The sequence below is a fragment of the Dromiciops gliroides genome, chromosome 2, assembly GCF_019393635.1.
Source record: "Dromiciops gliroides isolate mDroGli1 chromosome 2, mDroGli1.pri, whole genome shotgun sequence".
NCBI classification, from domain to species: Eukaryota; Metazoa; Chordata; class Mammalia; order Microbiotheria; family Microbiotheriidae; genus Dromiciops; species Dromiciops gliroides.
This window is the reverse complement of record NC_057862.1, coordinates 649,253,106-649,272,891: the sequence shown is the minus strand read 5'-3', so window position 1 is coordinate 649,272,891 and position 19,786 is coordinate 649,253,106. Positions and strand designations below refer to the sequence as shown.

The window sequence follows — 19,786 nt, the reverse complement described above, 5'->3', positions numbered from 1 at the left end:
TAAAGTTACCAATTGTTAATTTTGTGTGACAATGTATGTGTACCTTTGTCTCCCCTGAGAAGAGTATACACTCCTTGAAGACAGGAACTGATTCTTTTTTTGTCTTTGTATCTCTGGTACTTAGAGTAGTTCTTGCCATATAGTAGATGCTTAATAAATTATTGTTGATTAATTGATTTCAGTGGCGTGTGAATAGAAAAAGGATTGTGGGGCAGTAGAGGGTTGAGATTGCTCTAGGTGCACTGGCCCTGGAATCAGGAGTACCTGAGTTCAAATCTGGCCTCAGACACTTAACACTTACTAGCTGTGTGACCCTGGGCAAGTCACTTAACCCCAATTGCCTCACTAAAAAAAAAAAAAGAGAGATAGCTCTAGGTGCAAGCAGAGGAAGGAAAAAGGAAATTTAGAATGGTGTTCAATTTATACAAAGGTAGAACAGTTCTTTTTGTGTTTTTCAAAAACTGGAAACTAAGGGGATCCTCTATTGGTGAATGGCTAAACAAACTGGTATATGAATTTAATGGAATATTCTTATGCATAAGAAAGGATGAAAATCAGCAATTGCAGAGGAAACTGAAAAGACCTTTCTGAATTGTGTAGTGAAGTGAACAGAGTTAAAATAAGTTTATACAATCCCAACATTATAGAGAAATAAACTGTGAAAGACTTCAGAACTCTGATCTCCTTTCGTGATAGACTGTGAGTCCAAAGGAATGAAACTGAAACACACAGTCTTGACTCCTGATGATGAGGTAATGAACTGAAATGGCGGACATTTGTTTTCATATATGGCTGATGAGGGGATTTGTTTTGATGGACTTTTAAGCTATATCTTGAGCCATACTTCTCCCTTGCCCCCAGATATCTTCAATGGTAGAAATACAGATATTGAAGACAGATTAATTAAAATATTTGTTATTTTAAAAATTGTTTAAAATATATTTTTTAAAAAAGATGAAAAGACCATGTCAAGTTGAACAGGTTAGCTAGTTTCTAGCGTCAAGGTTATAGAGTCCATGTTGCTTAAAATATAGTTGATTTGTTAAGATAGAAGACCCAGGTTAGGACATCGTTCTGTGCTGTTTGGCCCCAAAAGTTGGCATGAGGAACAATTGATAGATGTTAGCTTTGAACCTGGTGTCAGGAAAACCTTAGCAGAATGAGTTGACCAAAAAAACAGAATGACTAAATTTGGGATCCCCTTCATTGGAGGGCTTCTAAACAGAGTTCCAGTGAACACTTTGGTGTTTTGGTGGGATCAATTTTTCAGTGGATTTTCACTGAGATTGGATGGATTTTTATGACTGCAAGGTCAGTCTTTTAATTAGGACTTCTATGAGTTTGTGAGAAATATGGCTTTTTTTTTTTTTTTAAGTGAGGCAATTGGGGTTAAGTGACTTGCCCAGGGTCACACAGCTAGTAAGTGTTAAGTGTCTGAGGCCGGATTTGAACTCAGGTCCTCCTGACTCCAGGGCCGGTGCTCTATCCACTGCACCACCTAGCTGCCCGAAATATGGCATTTTTTGATCAATGATTTTCTAATTTTATTTGAGTACCCTAGTATAATACTTCATTATTAGTGAATACAATGTTCTAGCTTAAGAAATTTTCCATATAACTGAGGTTTACCTTTTAAGCATCAAAAACTCTTCTCCGAAGGGGCCAAAGTGCCTTAAACACAGAACCCCCCCCAATACCTCCACTGTTTACAATGTACAGTTACATAACAAGTGTAATCCTTGGCTGGGGTTTGGAAACTGAGCTCCAGAAGAAGAGCTTTGCTTTTCCATACAACACCTTTCCAGGCTGCATAGAAAGCTCTGGGTTGCATGCGTTCCTGAGCCAGGTTGTCACAGTACTTTGCTTGGCCCTGGGCCTCAGAATTGAGGTCTTGAGGGTCCCTACAAAGTCTTGGAGCCAGTCTGACATTTCACTGACAAGTCCTAGAAATTGCCTATGAAGCCCACCTGCAGCAGTTGACTATTACTCTTGGTATCTGTATTATCCTGCATGGTCTTTAGATTGTGCTGCTTTACAAACAGGTCCTGCCAGACTTTTAACCATAACCCTTTTTTAAATGGGAACTGACAAAATGTTCTCCTGTTGGAACTTACAGAAAAACTATGGCAGCCAACCTGGTAAATATGGTACTCCCTCAGCGTTTATAGAGCTGTCAGGAAACTTCTCATGACTTGCCGGCCAGAGCTTTCCTCTTGTCTCTTACATACTCCAGAACATAATCACCATCTGTGATCAAATCACATTAGAATGTAGGGTAGGCATCTGTAGATAGTTTCATCTAGGTTGTTGTCCACAGGGCTTACTCTCATTTTAGCTCAGATATCACCTTCTATAAGGAGACCATCTAGATCCTGAGCTGCTGGTGTCTTCTTTAAGATTGTCTCCCATGTTCTATTCTGTTATCTTGTAAACTCTACCTATGTGATGCAGTACACTTGAGTTTTGTAGATATATAAAACAGTGGTTGTTTTTCTTTTGTGCTGATGAATTCTTCCTACAAATGGAGTTTGCTGGAGCGTGTCGAGGTTTGCCTTGCCTACTTGTGTTCTAGGTACCCTCTTCTGCCACCTTCACCTCTACAGGTATTGTCTTGTTTCTGCCAGGACTACCTCATTATGCACCCTTCCCCCAATACATAGTGATACTGCCTTAAACATCTGAACCTCACAATTCTTCAACTTAACTCATTTCCCATGGCTTGCTCCTCCAGTCTACTTCAGCTACGCAGAGGGATGAGCATCCCTTTGAACTTGCCATTCTCCACAGACATTTAATATTTGTCTTCATGAATTCTGAAATTCCTCTATCTGAATGTAATATGTCATAATTTTCTCCCATTGCTTTGTAATTCCAGACTCTCTTCTTCACTTTTAGTGTGATGTCTAGTCCTTCCACTTCTCAGTTCTTTCCCCAGGCCATCACTCCTGCTTTGGCTGCATTCTCCTCCCTTCCCCATCTTGACTTGGTGAACCAGTTCAACTCTGAATTGTATTCATCTCTCTAGTCCCTTACTTCTTTATTCATCCCTTTGTTCCTTAGATAATTTTGATTTGCCCAATCCCCGCTTTGAAATACTGCTCCCATCCTCTGTCTTAACTCTCATTCCTGTGTTGCTAAATAAAGCTGGAGAATACCACACAACTGTACTAACCAGGTTTGGTACAAGTTTATATTCATAATCTGGACTGTGATCTTCACTGCATTGAAGTAGTCCTTTTACACCTTCATTATGTGACTTACCAGGGCAGCTTTTCTAAGCCTCTTCTTCCCTCCTCAAACCGCCCTCCTCTCCTACCCTCTCAGTTGAGAACCTTTCCTCATAGTTAACTAAAACAAAAAAAATCGAGGCTATTCATCTAGTACTAGATGACTCCATTAGAGTGCTGGCTCTGGACTCGAGAAGAGCTGAGTAAGCCACTTATTCTCTGCCTCAGTTTCCTTATCTGGTGATTAATGGTGATAATAATAGCAACTTCCTCCCAGAGTTGTAAGGGTCAAATGAGATATTTGTTAGATTTTTAGCATAGTGCCTGGAATGTAGTGGGAGGCTAATACTTGGCCCTTCCCTTGTAGAGTGCACCCTTTTCTCTTCCTCATCTAACATCACCCACTTGCTTTCTGCCCTGTTTCACAAGGAGAGATGACCCTTCTTGGCAAGGCAAATTCTGGTCCAGTTCCATCCCACATTCTCCAGAAGATTGCCCCCCTTGACTGGCTTCTTCCCTAGTGTTTACAAACATGACCTTTATCATTTGCCTTCTCAAAAAACACTCATTTGATCCATCTCTGCCTACTGTCACTGTTCCCTTTTGTGGCTAAATTCGATGAAATCATCTACAATAGGTACCTCCATTTCCTTTCTCCTCCTCCTCCTCTTCCTCTTCCTCTTCCTCTTCTTCCTCTTTTTTGAGGGGCAGTGAGGGTTAAGTGACTTGCCCAGGGTCACACAGCTAGTAAGTGTCAAGTCTGAGGCCACATTTGAACTCAGGTCCTCCTGAATCCAGGGCTGGTGCTTTATCCACTGCACCACCTAGCTGCCCCCATTTCTTTTCTTATTCCCTCCTTAACTGCAGTCTGGCTTCTGACTTCAGCATGTAACTGAAGTTGCTTCCTTCAAAGTCACTAATAATCTCTTTAAAAAAAAATATTTATTTAATTAATGAGTATTTTATTTTTTTCCCCGTTACGTTAAGATAGTTCTCAACTTTTGTTTATACAGACTTTCCAATTTCAGATTTTTATCCCTCCCTCCCCACTCCCCTAGACAGCAGGTAATCTGATATAGGATATATTTATATACACTCACACACACACACACACACACATCTATATAACATTAATCCTATTTCTGCATTAGTCATGTTATAAGAGAAAAATCAGAGCAATGATGAAAAACCTCAAAATAGAAAAAAACAACAGCACCAAAAACAAATGAAATAGTATGGTTCATTCAGCATCTATACTCCACAGTTCTTTTTTTTTTTTTTCCCCTTGGATATGGAGATCCTCTTCTATCATGAGTTCCCTGGAACTCTTCTGTACCATTGCACTAATAATCTCTTAATAGCCTTTTTTCTGTCCTCATTTTTGACCTCTCTGAAGCTTTTGACACTACTGATGACCCTCTTCTCATTTATATTCTCTTCTCAGTTTTTGTGACACTGCTCTCCTGTTTCCCTCCTTCCAGAGCTGGATCTTCATATAGGCCATGACCACTAACCTATGGGGTCTCCCAAGATTCTCTTGTGTTCTTTTCTGCCACAGTACTATTTCACTTTGTTGATCCCGTAACTTACTTTGAGTTATCATCTCCCCAGTCTTCTACAGCACAGTTCTGACCATGTTTTTCTACCCCCCACCCCCACATCCGTAAACTCCAGGGCCTCCCTCTCATGTCCAGCAGGAGATTAAAAAACATTCTGCTTGGCTTGGCATCCTCTACTTTCATAACCTGTCACTCACCTTTCCAGTCTTCTTACTGCTGCTGCTGTGTCACTGGCAGGGGTTGGGGGGGAGTGGGCATGGGACATTGGCTTACTAGCTGTGACTTAAACAGGACATTCTACCTCCTGCCTCTAGAGTGTTTTCATTCCATGCCCACAGACTTTCCCTCCTCATCTTCACCCCCAGGCTTCCCTGACTTTAAGACTGCTAGAGGCCTGCAAGAAAAGCTTTCCCAGTCCCGCATCTTAGTGCTGCCTTCCCTCGGGGGTGAGTCTCACATTAGCATGCCTATATTTTGTCTGTATATTGTTGTTTACATGTTGTCTCCCCACTTTAGACTGTGAGTTTCTTGAGAGCAGGGACTCTTTTTGGCCTTTTTTGTCTCCCCTGCCTTTAGCACAATCCCTGGTACAGAATAAGGACTTAGTAAATGCTCATTTTTCAGTAATGAGAAGCAGGTAACATCCAAGGTAACACCTAACTCTTGAAGCCAAGCTGCAGAGCTATCATTTTGGGTGCAGTAGTAGGGATTTGGAAGCTTAATAACTTCAAGAAGTGTTTTCTTTTCATATGGCCTGAAGAAAGCTCTTGTCTTATGAGATGGGTTCATTTTTCCATTATAGGTGCTAAAAAAATCCTACTGTTACATTAGGTTTAAATCTTTTAAAATAGCATTTAAACAACACAGGAAACTTTTCCTTCTTGAATGCATTCCCAACCAGCCATGTTAAACAAAAATTGAAGGAGTTTAACCAGAATAAAAGAAAATATGTAAGTCTGTACGTAAGTTGCAGTTGTGTGATTAGGTGGGTGGTTCTGCCAGTCTGTTTGCCATATGTTTTAGGTATTACATGAGCCAACAATGCCAAAAACACATATTCCTTTGCCCCTGTTTATTTAAATGCTTCTTAAGTCTTAAGGATTCCCATGCTTACCCACAAAATCATAATATGTGCATAAATAATCTTGTTAAAACAGCCTTGTATAAATCTTTACCCACTTTTCCCATTCTGTTGAATGAATGATTCACCAGCTTTTTCCACCTGTGTTAAAAAACTGTAATGGCGCTGTTGATTAAGCATATCATCCTGTGCTACAAGGACCTGGTTCATAGTTTTAACTTTTATTGGTTTTATTCTAAATATTTTTCTTCCTGAAACTCATTTACATCAGTAATTTAGAACCATATATAAAATAGATGGAGGGAAATGGGGGCTAAGGTTTTTAAAAGTATGAATGATAAAAAAAAAAAGTATGAATGATTATGATAGATGTTTTGATTATAACATTTTCCTATGAATTTAACATCCTTTGTGAAAATACTCATATACAGTAGTCATTTTAGGAAATGATCTTTTTAGATATATAGAATGTTTTAAGTTCTTGTTTTTCTTTATAGACAGCAAAACTAGATTAATTTGCATGAATTCATCATGTATTTTGCATAGATTGGAAAGGATATCATGAGACAGTATGGTTGAACCAGTTCCCAGCTTAATTCGGCCATAAAACGTTTTGGGGTTTGAAAGACATTTATGGAACCCAGAAATGCTGGTCCAGGAATACTGGGAGTATGGTACATTTCTGGAACAGAAGTGGGATCAGGGATATTTTGAAACAAAGTAGAGGACAAGCTTTTCTTTCTTTTCTTTTCTTTTTTTTTAATGTAAATAATCTTGGCCTTATGTAATTGTTTAAAACATAATTTCATATTTCAGTGGAGAGTAATGTGGAAGTGACATTTATCTTATGAAACCTTTCTTCTTACTCTGTGAAAGCCATGTGCTTTGAAATATACTTTGAGGAATCCAGCAAGGTGGTGCAATAAATAGATAGTCTGGAAAACCTGAGTTCAAACCTGAGTTCAAATCTGGCCTCCGATACATACTAGCTGTGTGACCTTGGGCAGGTCACTCAGCCTCTGTCTTAATCCACTGGAGAAGGAAATGGCAAACCACTACACTATCTTTGCCAAGACACCCTCCACCCCACCCCCCCTCGGGCAATGGAGTCATAAAGAATTGGACATAACTGAAATCACTGAACATGAAACAGTTTAATCCCCAAGTTGACTGAAACCTAGAGAAGTGTCACCAAGGCCTTACCCTGGGAGACTAGAGCACTGGTCTCTTCATTCCTTTTATATTTGTATTGGCTTTGACTACCACCTTTCTAGAGTTTTGTTAATATCGAAGAGGGAAATATCATAAATATAAAGAGTGAATTTGATGAACTAAAATTATTATATTTTATTAAAATATTTAATTATGTACTAAAGTGCCTTTTCCCTTTTTCAGATAAGAAAAATTTTACCCAAAGTTTTAGCTATGGAAATGCTCATTCCAAAGTGCTTTGTGTAATATTCTAACATTTATCTTTTGTTATTTATTAATAATTTATATCCTTTGTTTATGCTTAAAACATATTCCTTTTGTCTCCTCACATCCCTTCAACCAAATGCCAGGATTTTGTCACCATAGGATTGGGACACAATATAGGTCTCTCCTAGAACATTTGGCAAGAAGAAGGAAAGAAGTGATTATCAGAATAGTATGGGTTAAAAACAAGATATTTGGTCCTTTATTGAATTCTTCCCTTGGGTGACATCAGTACTTCTGAGGATCCAACAAATAGGGAAGCAAAACGGACTAGTCAGCCCACTACCTTTTCTAATTGTATATTTTTTTTGAGTCCTCTCGTTTACTAAACTTGTGCACATGCCGAACACAAGGAATAGGAAGAATCTGGGCCTCCTAATATCGGGTCTTTTGTGGGTCCTTCTCACATTTCTTTTTTTTAATTTAATTTAATTTTTTTTTTACTGAGGCAATTGGGTTAAGTGACTTGCCCAGGGTCACACAGCCAGTAAGTGTTAAGTGTCTGAGGCTGGATTTGAACTCAGGTCCTCCTGACTCCAAGGCTGGTGTTCTATCCACTGTGCCACCTAGCTGCCCCCTTCTCACATTTCTGATGATGGAGAGGACAATAAAGCTTTTTAATGAGCAGTGGGGTGCTATCAGAGTGGCTTGCTTTACAATAAACATCTTAAGCTAAGGACCCTGAAAGAAAAACTAACCTAAATAAATTACTTTTAATTTTTATGTTTCTCTTTATTGGTTTTATTTTTTCTTGTGTGTCAGTAAGCCTTTATCAAATGCCTGCTATATGCCAGACACTACACTAAGCACAGGGATACAAAGAAAGTCAAATGACAGGCTCTGTTCTCAAGGAGCTAACAGACTGTTATCATGTGACCTTCTAAAACTCTCCAGTGGGCCTGTGATTTCACTGATGTGTGTCCGTGTGCATATTCCCTGTAGAGATGAAAATCAGAACCCATCTCTACGGCTATCCATCTGCGTAACTATTATCCTTGTCTTTCAGGTTTCCAGAGAGATCCAACAATGCTGTCTAGGGTGGGCCTGCTCCTCATGTTCTAATGGCATGACTGTTGGGGAACATAGGTTGTTCCTTGGTTATTTTTTTTCTTACTCTTGCCATATGACCAAAATAATCTTAGATTTCTTTGATGGCATCCTTGGCATCATGTATTAATAATTTTGGTTTTTGAAATTTGTTAGGGCCTATTTATTTTCGTTACTTTCATCATGTGCTTCTGTATTGCCCTTTGAATGATCCTTAACTTCAGTCTTTTGGAGACAACAGTGTTCTATGAACTATATAATATCATTAGTTTAAAATATAAAGATGGTCATTTGTTTCGAAGAAGTTACTACAAAGAACTTTGACAGAATTTATCTTGTCTATCGCTTTCTTTTCAGTCTATGGTTCACATGCAGAATCTTTGTAAATACACAACTCCTACTGTTTCTGTTCTCCCTATCTCCTGGTTTGTTTTCTGCAGTGCCGTTTCTCCTTGGATCACAGAGGACTCAGGGAATTTTCGTATTTTTTAAAAATGTGTTCCTGTTGTCAAATGAGTCATAATCAAATGAACAGCCTATCAAGTTCTACCCCCCCCCCCCGGGGGGGGGCAATGAGGGTTAAGTGACTTGCCCAGGATCTCACAGCTACTTAGTATGTTTCTAGTGTCTGAGGTTGGATTTGAACTCTAGTCCTCCTGAATCCAAGACCAGTGCTTTATCCACTGTGCCACCTAGCTGCCCCAAGATGTATCTCTCCATAGATAGTTTGGTGGTTCTTCAGAAAGTAAATAGTTTTGAAAGAACTGAAGCCTTTCCACTAGATAGAAACTACTGAAGTTTGTGTTTTACTTTTGTCTCAGTTTTCAGAACCCAGGGTATCTTCACATTGCAGTGTGGCATCAGAGTACAAGTTTGTCAGAGGGTGACTTGGGAGGGAGGGCAGGGCAATGAAGGTTAAGTGACTTACCTAGGGTCACACTGCTAGTTAAGTGTCAAGTGTCTGAGGCAGCATTTGAACTCAGGTCCTCCTGAATCCAAGGCCAGTGCTTTATCCACTGTGCCACCTAGCTGCCAAGAGTGACTTTTAGTAGAAGGAAAACTCCCCCCAGCATTGGGCAGGAGTCAGCTTGGTAGAATAACCTAACTAAAGAGTGCTTATTATTAAAACAGCCTTGGGGCAGCTAGGTGGTGCAGTGGATAGAGCTAGGGCCCTGGAGTCAGGAGTACCTGAGTTCAAATCCAGCCTCGGACACTTAACACTGACTAGCTATGTGACCCTGGGCAAGTCACTTAACCCCAATTGCCTCACTAAAAAAAAAAAAAGAAAAAGAAGAAGAAAAGAAAAACAGCCTTAAAAACAAATAACATTCCCAGCTGGCACAAGTTACTACTTCCTTTTGTCTCTTGAGGTAAAGAGCACAAATGAAAAAATGTACTGCATTGAAAGTGCAACATGGGGTCGTTTCCCCAGTTATGGCGTGCACTGCTGAGCATTGAAGACATGGAAAACAAAGCCTTAGTTACATAGTTTTATAGTCATAACGCTTATAATAAGAAAATCCATTGAAAGGCTTCAGCTTTATGTATAACATCTGCTACATTTTTGGTAGTAGGCACACCAGCTAATTCAGCTACTATACAATGGCTCCATGCCATTTTTTTTTCCCCCTGCGGTGGGGTGGGGTGGGGTGGGGTGGGGTGAGGTGAGTATGTTGTAGGAGTCAAATGAAAGGCAGCATGGAAAGTGCATCAAGGTTGGCCTTGGCCTGAGAAAGAACCAGGTTCAAATAGTATCTCTGGTTTGGAATGACTTACTATTTTTGGGTGGAAACTATTAAAAGAGCATGACCATTGCTGACATTCAGGTGATGGATGACATGGGGATGTACCTTTTTGGTGGTGGTAAGTGTGGAGAGAAGGGAAGAAACAGGATATGTATATGTATATGTATATGTATATGTATATGTATATGTATATGTATATGTATATGTATATGTATCAATGGAGGAATTGTCTGGATTTGATAACTGATTAAAAAAATAGGTTATTATCCTCTCTCCTTCTGCCTTTAATCTTCTGTCCATTTCCTACTTGTATTTTCTTCCTCCACAGAAATTTGCATTTTTCTTCTTCCTCCTTCCTTCTTCCTTCTTCATTTATTTTTTTCCACAGGGCAATGAGGGTTTAGTGACTTGCTCAGGGTCACACAGCTAGTACTTGTCAAGTGTCTTAGGCCAAATCTGAACTCTGATCCTCCTGAATCCACAGCTGGTGCATTATCCACTCCGCCACCTAGCTACCCCCAAGTCCATAACTTACTTTCTTTCTTTCTTTCTTTCTTTCTTTCTTTCTTTCTTTCTTTCTTTCTTTCTTTCTTTCTTTCTTTCTTTCTTTCTTTCTTTCTTTCTTTCTTTCTTTCTTTCTCTCTTTCTCTCTCTCTCTCTCTCTTTCTTTCTTTCTTTCTTTCTTTCTTTCTTTCTTTCTCTCTTTCTTTCTCTCTTTCTTTCTTTCTCTCTTTCTCTTTCTCTCTCTCTTTCTCTTTTTCTTTTTCTTTCTTTTTTTGGTGAGGCAGTTGGGGTTAAGTGACTTGCCCAGGGTCACACAGCTAGTAAGTGTCAAGTGTCTGAGGTCGGGTTTGAACTCAGGTTCTCCTGAATCTAGGCCTGGTGCTTTAGCCACTGTGCCACCTAGCTGTCCCCAAGTGCATGACTTCTTAAGACAGAAATAAGCAAAGGAAAGAGCAGCAGAAAAGTGGAAAACAAAAACCATTTAAACTTCTTTCTGCCACTTTTATATATCTCTAAAAGAACAAATTTCTTTTAACTTAATAGAACAAACAGCTATAGTCAGTTATATGGTTCTCCAAATAATGAAGTTCTGAAGAGTACATTTGCTAGGTTTTATTGTTCTCAAAGTAGTTACTTGAGCTTTTGTCAGGGCATTATTACAAAAGAGCTTGGTTAAATTGGTGAGAATTGCATAATGGTTTGGATTCACAAAATTAAGGGATCTCATGACAATAAAAGCCTCATGTTACAATTTGTCACATGCCAGTTATTTTCATCTGTTGAGTTTCATATACTTGTTACTAAAGTCCAATTGTGAATTGGATTTGTACTAACATCTTTACGTACAAAGCAGATCAGTGGGTTACAATGACTTTTGGGAATTAGTGCAACTTTGTGGTTGGTTACTTTATCCTCATGACTTTATTTGGTTCACAAAAGATCTTTTGCTCTTCTTTCAAGCAGATTCCATTGTCTTCCTGAGTGTTTCAAGTATATCATTGATTCTTACTTCCATCTCTTCTGGGACAACATATTACTTTGACCTCAGTGAAAGGACACCATCTGATTTTGCAATTTTGGCCAAGAGTGTGATAGTTCATTTGTGGAGAGTATGTGCTGATGGAGCATGGTTCTGAATGTTTTATGAGGTCTAAAACTTAAAGCTGAGCCAGTGAGAGGGCCCGGCATTGCGCACAGAAACATTGATGACCGAGGCAGGGAAACATTGATGGTGGCCTGGAATTTCTAGGCATACTGCCACAGACACTATTATTACATAAGGGACTGTGATGGAAATCGCCTTCTGTCATAGATTCTTCTCTATCCAGTGAGTGACACTGGGAAAGGATGATGGTGTTCAGCTGCACCTCTCCGTACCAGTCACTGACAGGCTGCCTTCTTAGGTCCACTTTAAGAGGTGTGCGCTCTGGGTATTTATTGCTAGATTTGCCTCATTGGTGCGATTTGGATCAGACCCAGCCTCTCTTAATCTCAGTTTCCTCATTTGTAAATGAGTGTCTCCATAGCTGATCTCCAAGATCCCTTCTTCAAGCTCTAAATCCCTACTTGCAAGGAGTGTACATTCTGATGGAGGTAACAAGTACATATAGAACATGCATAGTGTCATTATAAAGTATGTGTGTGTGTTTATGTCTATATGGGCCTATCTACTTATCTTTGAAGTGTAGGGGAGAAGACGCCAAGGCTTTGGTCTATTAGGAAATCCTTTCTGTGGAAAGATAGTGCTGGAGCTGGTAAAGAGGAAGTTGCCATGGCAAGCCAGCATGTGCTTGAGTACTTGAAGACTAGACATGGAATCCAGAGGAACAGATAGAAGACTTTAACTAGATCACGGAGTGTGGGGACGGAACCTGCATTTATTCAGTGCCTATTTTGTACCAGGGTCCGTCTATGGCAGTTTACAAATATAAGTTCATTTGATCCTCTTGACTGCAATCAAGGAAAGTACGTGCTGATGTTATCCTCATTTTGCAGATGAGCTCATTGAGGCTGAGGGTGTTTTGTATGACTTGTCTAGGGTTACATAGCTAATAAGTATCTGAGCCTCTCCATTTCTCTACCCAGTAGAGTTTAGCTAGGTGTGACCATGTCATGTAGGGCTTTAGAAGCTGAACCTGGAATTTGTATTTTATCCTAGAAACAAACAATAGGTGTCTCCTGGAATTGGATGAGTAAGAGAGTCCTGGTCAGATCTGGTCTGCAAGAAGATGACTTTGGTTATTGTGTGTAGAGTTGGAGTAAAACAGGGAGAGACCTGAGTCAGGGTGACCCTATTAGCGGATAGTTGGAGTCATCCAAGCACATGATGATGGGAGCTTGTACTAAGGTGGTTCTGTTTGAATGAAGGGGTCACATGTGGTAGATGCATGATGGTAAGTGGCGATGTGGAATGAGAAGTGAGAGTTCTAGTAAACTGGAAAAGTACTGTTTCCTTTGTCAGAAATCAGATATTTTGAAGGAGGGTTTTGGTGGAAAGATGTTCATTTTGGGATATGCTGTGTTTGAGATCTGTCTGAACCTCTCACCGGAAATGTCTGATAGTCAGTTGGTGATGGATGGAAGCTCAGGGAGACACTTAAGAGTGGGAATAAAAGATGAGTACTCAGAGTCATCTACATAGAGATGATTGTTAAACCCATGGGATCTGATGAGTTTACCAAGAGATGGGGGTTAGGGAAAGGAGAAGAGGCCTGGGTCATAACTTTGTAGAACACCCACAGCTAGGGGACATGAAAGATGAACAGAGAGACTAAAAGAAGCACTCACAACAGATGGGAACAGGTAACTTGGAAGCCCACTGAGGGAACATCATTCTAGAATTTAATAATTTACAGATAGTTATGGGGATTAATTATCCAGAGTTGACAGTATCATTTAAGCAATTTGCTCACTATTTATTATCTGTCATTTAGGAGAGAGTTACCTACCATTGTAACCAAAGCAATTTCTATTCTGTGTACCTTGAAAACATGTCAGAAAATAAGGAAGCCCAAGAAAATTTCTAGTGTTTTAAGTAATTTGTAACAGATTTTAAAAGTATATTTCCTAAAAATAAAATAAGACTGGGGCATTGCATAGAGTTAGGAACAGAATAGACTTTCCAAGCATGTCTTTTAAGCTATGGTCTGTGTATGCCTGTGTGCGTGCGTGCGTGTTTCACTTTCTGGGTGGGAAAATATTGACTATGTAAAAGGATTGAATAAAAATTTGAATAAATAGGCCTGCATATTTGGATACTCTTTTGCCTTGTGCAACTTTATGAATGCAGTAATTCTTTGGAGGGGATATTTAGATTTTAAATATTTCGCAATCTTCTTGATAGTGCTTGATAGATTTTGGTCTTCTTCAGATGTCACACAATTCTATTTAATTAATTAAATAATTCGTTAATTTATTGCAGGGCAATGGGGGTTAAGTGACTTGCCCAGGGTCACACAGCCAGTAAGTGTCAAGGGTCTGAGGCCAGATATGAACTCAGATCCTCCTGAATCCAGGGCCGGTGCTTTATCCACTGCGCCACCTAGCTGCCTTTTATACGAACTCTGGGTATATAACAACCTCCATTTTTTTTTTTTTACTCAGCTGAAGAAAAGGTTTGTGTGTTCTGTATAAGGGAATAGGAGCAAGGTCCATTGTACTTCTTTCTTTTTGTAGTCCTTAATCTCATCATCCAGTGCTATTTGTGAGAAAAGCCCAGCATTTCCTAAACCTCTCTTCTCCCCTCAAATTGTTTTTAAGCGTTTGTATCTGGTTGGTACAGACACCAACTCTAAACCATAGTTCTTGTCTCTTGGAGGTCGGGCTTAAGGGTGGAGAGGGAAGGAATCGTGTGGAAAACATCAGAGTCAAAGCATAGTTTTTATGAAATGTAGACTAGTCTCCGTTAGGAGGCACTTTGGGTTTGGGCTGTTCCTTTTTAAAAAATCAAAACACAGCAATGTAGTTTTTAGGAATAAAAGAGTTGGGAATCATCAAACAGGTGAATTTGTGGGTAAGTCAATTTTAAAATCCATTGTTCACTTACTTGTATTTAAAAATCTTGAAACAAAAAATTTAAACATGTTACTCCTGGCTTAATCTGCTGCATGATGATTTGTACAGCTTTAAATCCCAAGTTTTTGCTTCCTCCTTTGAGCTAATGGGAATAATTTAAATCCCCATGATTTTTTGTACTCATTTGAGTTATCATTACTTGATTTTTTTTTAGACCTTTCTGAATATAGTAAATATTGGGTACACAGAGAATGAGTTTGATTACACTGGTTTATCTCAGCCAGTTTTATAGTTTGAGGTCTCTTCTGATGTGATGGATTTTGAAGTGTTGGACCTGCTAATCTGGTAGGTTTTTGGTGCTTACAGTGATACAGATTTTCATTCATTCCTAACACTCCTATTAAAGACAAGAAAAGGAAGCAATAGGAGAAAATACGGATTTCTTTTATTCATCTATTCATCATTTGATTAATTTTTTTAGCCGTTCATTCATTTTGCTCTTTTTTTTTTTTTTTTTAATGTGAGGCAATTGGGGTTAAGTGACTTGCCCAGGATCACACAGCTAGTTAGTGTTAAGTGTCTGAAGCCAGATTTGAACTCAGGTACTCCTGATTCCAGGGCCAGTGCTCTATCCACTGCGCCACCTAGTTGCACCCATTCATTTTGCTCTTTAAAAAAATTCAACTTAAATAAGACAAACATTTCTATATAGAAAACAGAATGAAAGACAATTTAACATGCACCATATTCTGTGAATATGCTCAAATAGACAATAAGTTCAACATGTCATTTTTTTTTTAACCAGGCCTTAAAATTTTTTATGTTGTTTTCAATGCTGCCTAACCTTCCCTCTTATTAAAATAATGTTTCAGCAATCCACTTTTCTCTCTTTGTTTTTTATTTTGGTAACTCAATAGCTGTCCTCATTCCTCTTCTTACTCCCTTAGAGAATTGGAACATGAACCATCAAGCAAAACAAATTTTTGTATTGTCCATGTTCAAAAGTAGATGTCTTATACTATACCTTGATTTCATCACCTTGATTGGGGAATGGCTCTTTGAATAAATTGGAATAAGTTCCTTATTGAACTTGGAACATGAGAATTTTGTTTTTTTGTTTTTTCTGTTTAGTGAGGCAATTGGGGTTAAGTGACTTGCCCAGGGTCACACAGCTAGTAAGTATTAAGTGTCTGAGGTCAGTTTTGAACTCAGGTACTCCTGACTCCAGGGCTGCTGCTCTATCCACTGCACCACCTAGCTGCCCTTTTTTGTTTTGTTTTTTAGTGAGGAACATGAGAATTTTATCAACTTCCTGCAAAGGTTGTTTTTCCCATTTAATCCTTTTTCTTCTAATTTAAACTATATTAATTTGGTGTGAACATTTTTTCATTTTATGTAATCAAAATTATGTATTTCATGTTCAGTGATATTTTCCATCCCCTGCTAAACACATGAAATACTTTTCTTATCCATAGTTAGGATAAGTGTTTCTTTCCTTGCTCCTCAGGCTTATTTATAATGTGAACTTTATATTATATATATTTATATTATATTTATATTATATTATATATTATATTATATCTTGGTGAAATAGTTATTTGGAGTTGAATGATGTCTGTCCATCCATCAATCCCCTCTCTCTTAAACCTAGTTTTTGCTAAACTATTCTCCTTTCAACAGTTTTGTTGAATGATGAGTCCTTTTCCCAGTACTTGTCATTTTTGGGTTCATCAAATATCGTGGCAATTAATATGTTATGCATTCCTCATTAATTCCTTGTTCTTTAACCAGCAACAAAGAGTTTGAGTGGTTACGCCTTTATTGTGTAGTATGAGATATGACACTGCCAGATGTTCTTCAATTTCACCTCTTTTTTAAAAAAATGTATTTTTCTTGTGATGCTTGACCATTTGTTTTTCCAGATGACAATGAGATGAAACTTCAGTAATTTGAATGGTATGATGCTGGATAAATAAATTAACTTACATCATATTATTGTTTTTGTTATATTGGCCTAGTGTATCAGGTCTGTCTTTATTTCTGTAGAGTGTTTTGTGGTTGTATTCTATAATTTCTGTCTTTCTATGGTAGTTTGACATTCTCTAATTTGAATGAACTTACTATTTCTGTCCCTTCTATTTTGTTGGCATATAGAAAGGCTGATGATTTGTGTGGATTTATTTTGTATCCTGAACTTTGTTGAAATTATTGTTTATTTTTAGTTGATTCTCTAGGGTTAAGTATACTATATTAACATTCACAAAAAGTGACATGGTTGCCCGTGCTTATTACCCTGATTTCTTTGTCTTTTTGCTATAGTTAAAATTTCTAGTACTTTGTTAAATAATAGTGATAACGGCCCTTCTAATTTTATCCTAATCTTATTAATTAGGTCTCTGGTTTGTCTATGTCTCATACAGTGCTTGCTCTTTGTGTGTATACATACATACACACATATGTATATATATTATTTACCATATTAAAGAAAGGTTCATTTATTTCTGTTCCTTGTAGTGGTTTTTCTTTTTAGAAGTATTGCTCAAGTTTCTTCCTCTATCCAATTTGTAGTTTTTTAAAAGCACAAGGAGGTGTTGTATCTTGTCTGTTTGTTTTTTTGGTTTTTTTTGGTGGGGCAGTGAGGGTTAAGTGATTTGCCCAAGGTCACACAGCTAGTAAGTGTCAAGTGTCTGAGGCCGGATTTGAACTCAGGTCCTCCTGAATCCAAGGCTGGCACTTTATCCACTGCACCACCCAGCTGCCCCCTGTTGTATCTTGTCAAAAGTTTTTCTGCTTCTATTGACAAAATGTGATTTATTTCCGTTGTTATTAATAATGAAGAGATACTATTTTTAAAAAAAAAGAGTTTGCAACCTTTTTGGTGTTCTCAGTTAAAGTGGGACCTTGGAAGGAAGCTTGTGGAGGTAGGAGAGCAGATAGATTGAGGGTGTCATATGGTTTAATGGAGATGTGATGCTGGTAGGTGTGGGCTGGTTTTTAATGTTATTTAAATTTTGTTTTGTCTTTTGGAGGAAATATGAAATCTACCACTTGGGTAAGACTCCTAGTATGGTAGAAAGTAAATTTCTGTGGCATGTTCTTCAAGCCTTGCAGAGTTAAGTTGGTTCCAGCACTCCAGATACAATTCTTAACCAGGATATTTTATAGTGTGCATCCATGGAGTTTTCCTCTTGTATGTGTCCTGTTTCTTAATGCAAAGAGATGGACTTCTGGCCTTTGGCCTTTCAGGTTCCAGGTGGGAGAATGATGGTGAAAGTAAAAGACAGTTTTGTTTTTATCTGGAGCTTTAGGAATTATCAGTTGTTTAGTTTCAGCTGAACAAATTTAAGTCAACATTTAGAAAGTTCTGTTTACTCTGACAAAAATGGAGATGGGGTATACAGCATTAAAAAAGGTGATTGATAGTCCCCAGGACACAAACCAAAGTGAAACAACTGAGGGTGTTCATAGTGTTAAAGGAAAAGCAGACTGGGAATAGAAGTATGCACAATACTGTATAAACTATGTAATCTCTTGACTTTGTAAAACATTCTATACTTGTTTTGGCTTTATGGTATGTTCTATATGGTCTTGATTGTTAACATTGTTAACTGAGAGATTTGTGTTTGTGGTTCCTTTCCTACTCTCTTAATGCCTAGCAAATAGCAAATCTTATTCCTGTAATATCTTTTGTTTTATCTTTCTAGGAAATAGTTTGGGGAGTCCAGCTTGTTTTGAAAAACATTTTAGAGTATGGCCAAACTGAGTTCCATTAACTATACATTGTTCCATAGTCCTATATATAGTTGAACAAAAAGGAATCAAGTTTCATAGTCCTTTCTTTTATATGCTTTACTATTGCTGTGATTATGGAGACAGGTAACGTGAGCCACTAATGTACTAAATCCTTTCATTATCAAGGTTAATATTTTTCTCTCTAGATTTTAATGCCTAGGATTTATGAAAATCTGAATTGGTCAGGCCATTTAAGAGGACTGCCTCTTGTGATTGGTGTTAGTTTCCAATTGTGCACTTTTCTTGTGCACTGACATCATTCTTATTTTGCATTAGAGAATGAGGTTCTGCAGTGTTTTAGATCACACTCTACTTAGGCATTTAATTACAGGAGGAAAACCTGTATTCCAAAAATAGCTGGCTTCTTTTTCTGATGAGTAATTAACATCTACTGGTGTATTAAGTGTTTATAAGGATACTGGCAGGGAATGCAGCCTTTCCATATCAGAATGGCTTTTTTTTTTTTAAATAAATAGGGAGATGTTTGTGAAAGAATTTTGGAGGAAAGGGGTTCATTCCCTGAAAGGGTGAAGAAACTGGGCTACTACCTGCAGATTCTTACAGGTTGCATAAGCGACTCAGAAAACTGCATGTTAACACTGTCTATGTTCTATTATATTTTTATTCATTCCTGAAAGGGTGAGGAATAATTAAGCCTGAAACATGGACATTGAAAGCTTTAGTTTGCTTCTTAAATTTCCTTTTTGCCCTGGGTAAGAGTGCAATGTAGGCCTTGTTTGATTTGGTTCTGTGTCCTGTGTGCTGCAACCTGCTCAGAGTATTGGTGAAAAGTACAAAGGCATAAGAACGTTGTTCAAGGAAATAGAAAGTGCTTCAGTTTCCCTAAAGTGTGGTGTTTTTTCATACTTAACATGGCTCTTTGTAGTTATTGAAGTGGCTTTTATTTATTTTGTGGATTTTATTTATTTATTTGTAATAAAAATGGGGGGGGGGAAGGCAATGAGGGTTAAGTGACTTGCCCAGGGTCACACAGCTAGTAAGTTTCAAGTGTCTGAGGCCACATTTGAACTCAGGTCCTCCTGAATCCAGGGCCAGTGCTTTATCCACTGTGCCACCTAGCTGCCCCCTCCTTGATGGTTTTTTAAAAGGAGTTTACCCTTTCAGTGTAGACCAATGATACCTAGCTGAGACTGGAACAGGGCTACTACCCGAGGATCCCCACAGGTCGCAAAAACGACTTAGAAAACTACATGTTAACACTATGTTCTGTTGTATTTTTATTTATTCTGTTAAATATTTACTGTTTATATTTTAATCTAGTTGGAGGAATCCCGGAATCCTATTCGACACCTTTGGTGTAGACTTTTCATTGTTTTATAG

The 19,786-nt window shown here is 38.3% G+C and overlaps 1 protein-coding gene across 3 annotated transcripts in view; it reads left to right on the top strand.

The window, feature by feature from the left end:
- Nucleotides 1-19,786, top strand: part of ANKRD11 (ankyrin repeat domain 11) — a 340,340-nt gene that overhangs the window by 120,031 nt on the left and 200,523 nt on the right. Inside the window, exon 1 of one of the 3 annotated variants that reach the window (XM_043982787.1) lies at nt 5,154-5,232. The exons of the other annotated variants lie outside the window; for them this stretch is intronic. The gene's annotated coding sequence lies outside the window, so the exon portion shown is untranslated. Of the gene's footprint in view, nt 1-5,153; nt 5,233-19,786 lie in introns of those variants that run through there. 3 annotated transcript variants of the gene reach the window in all.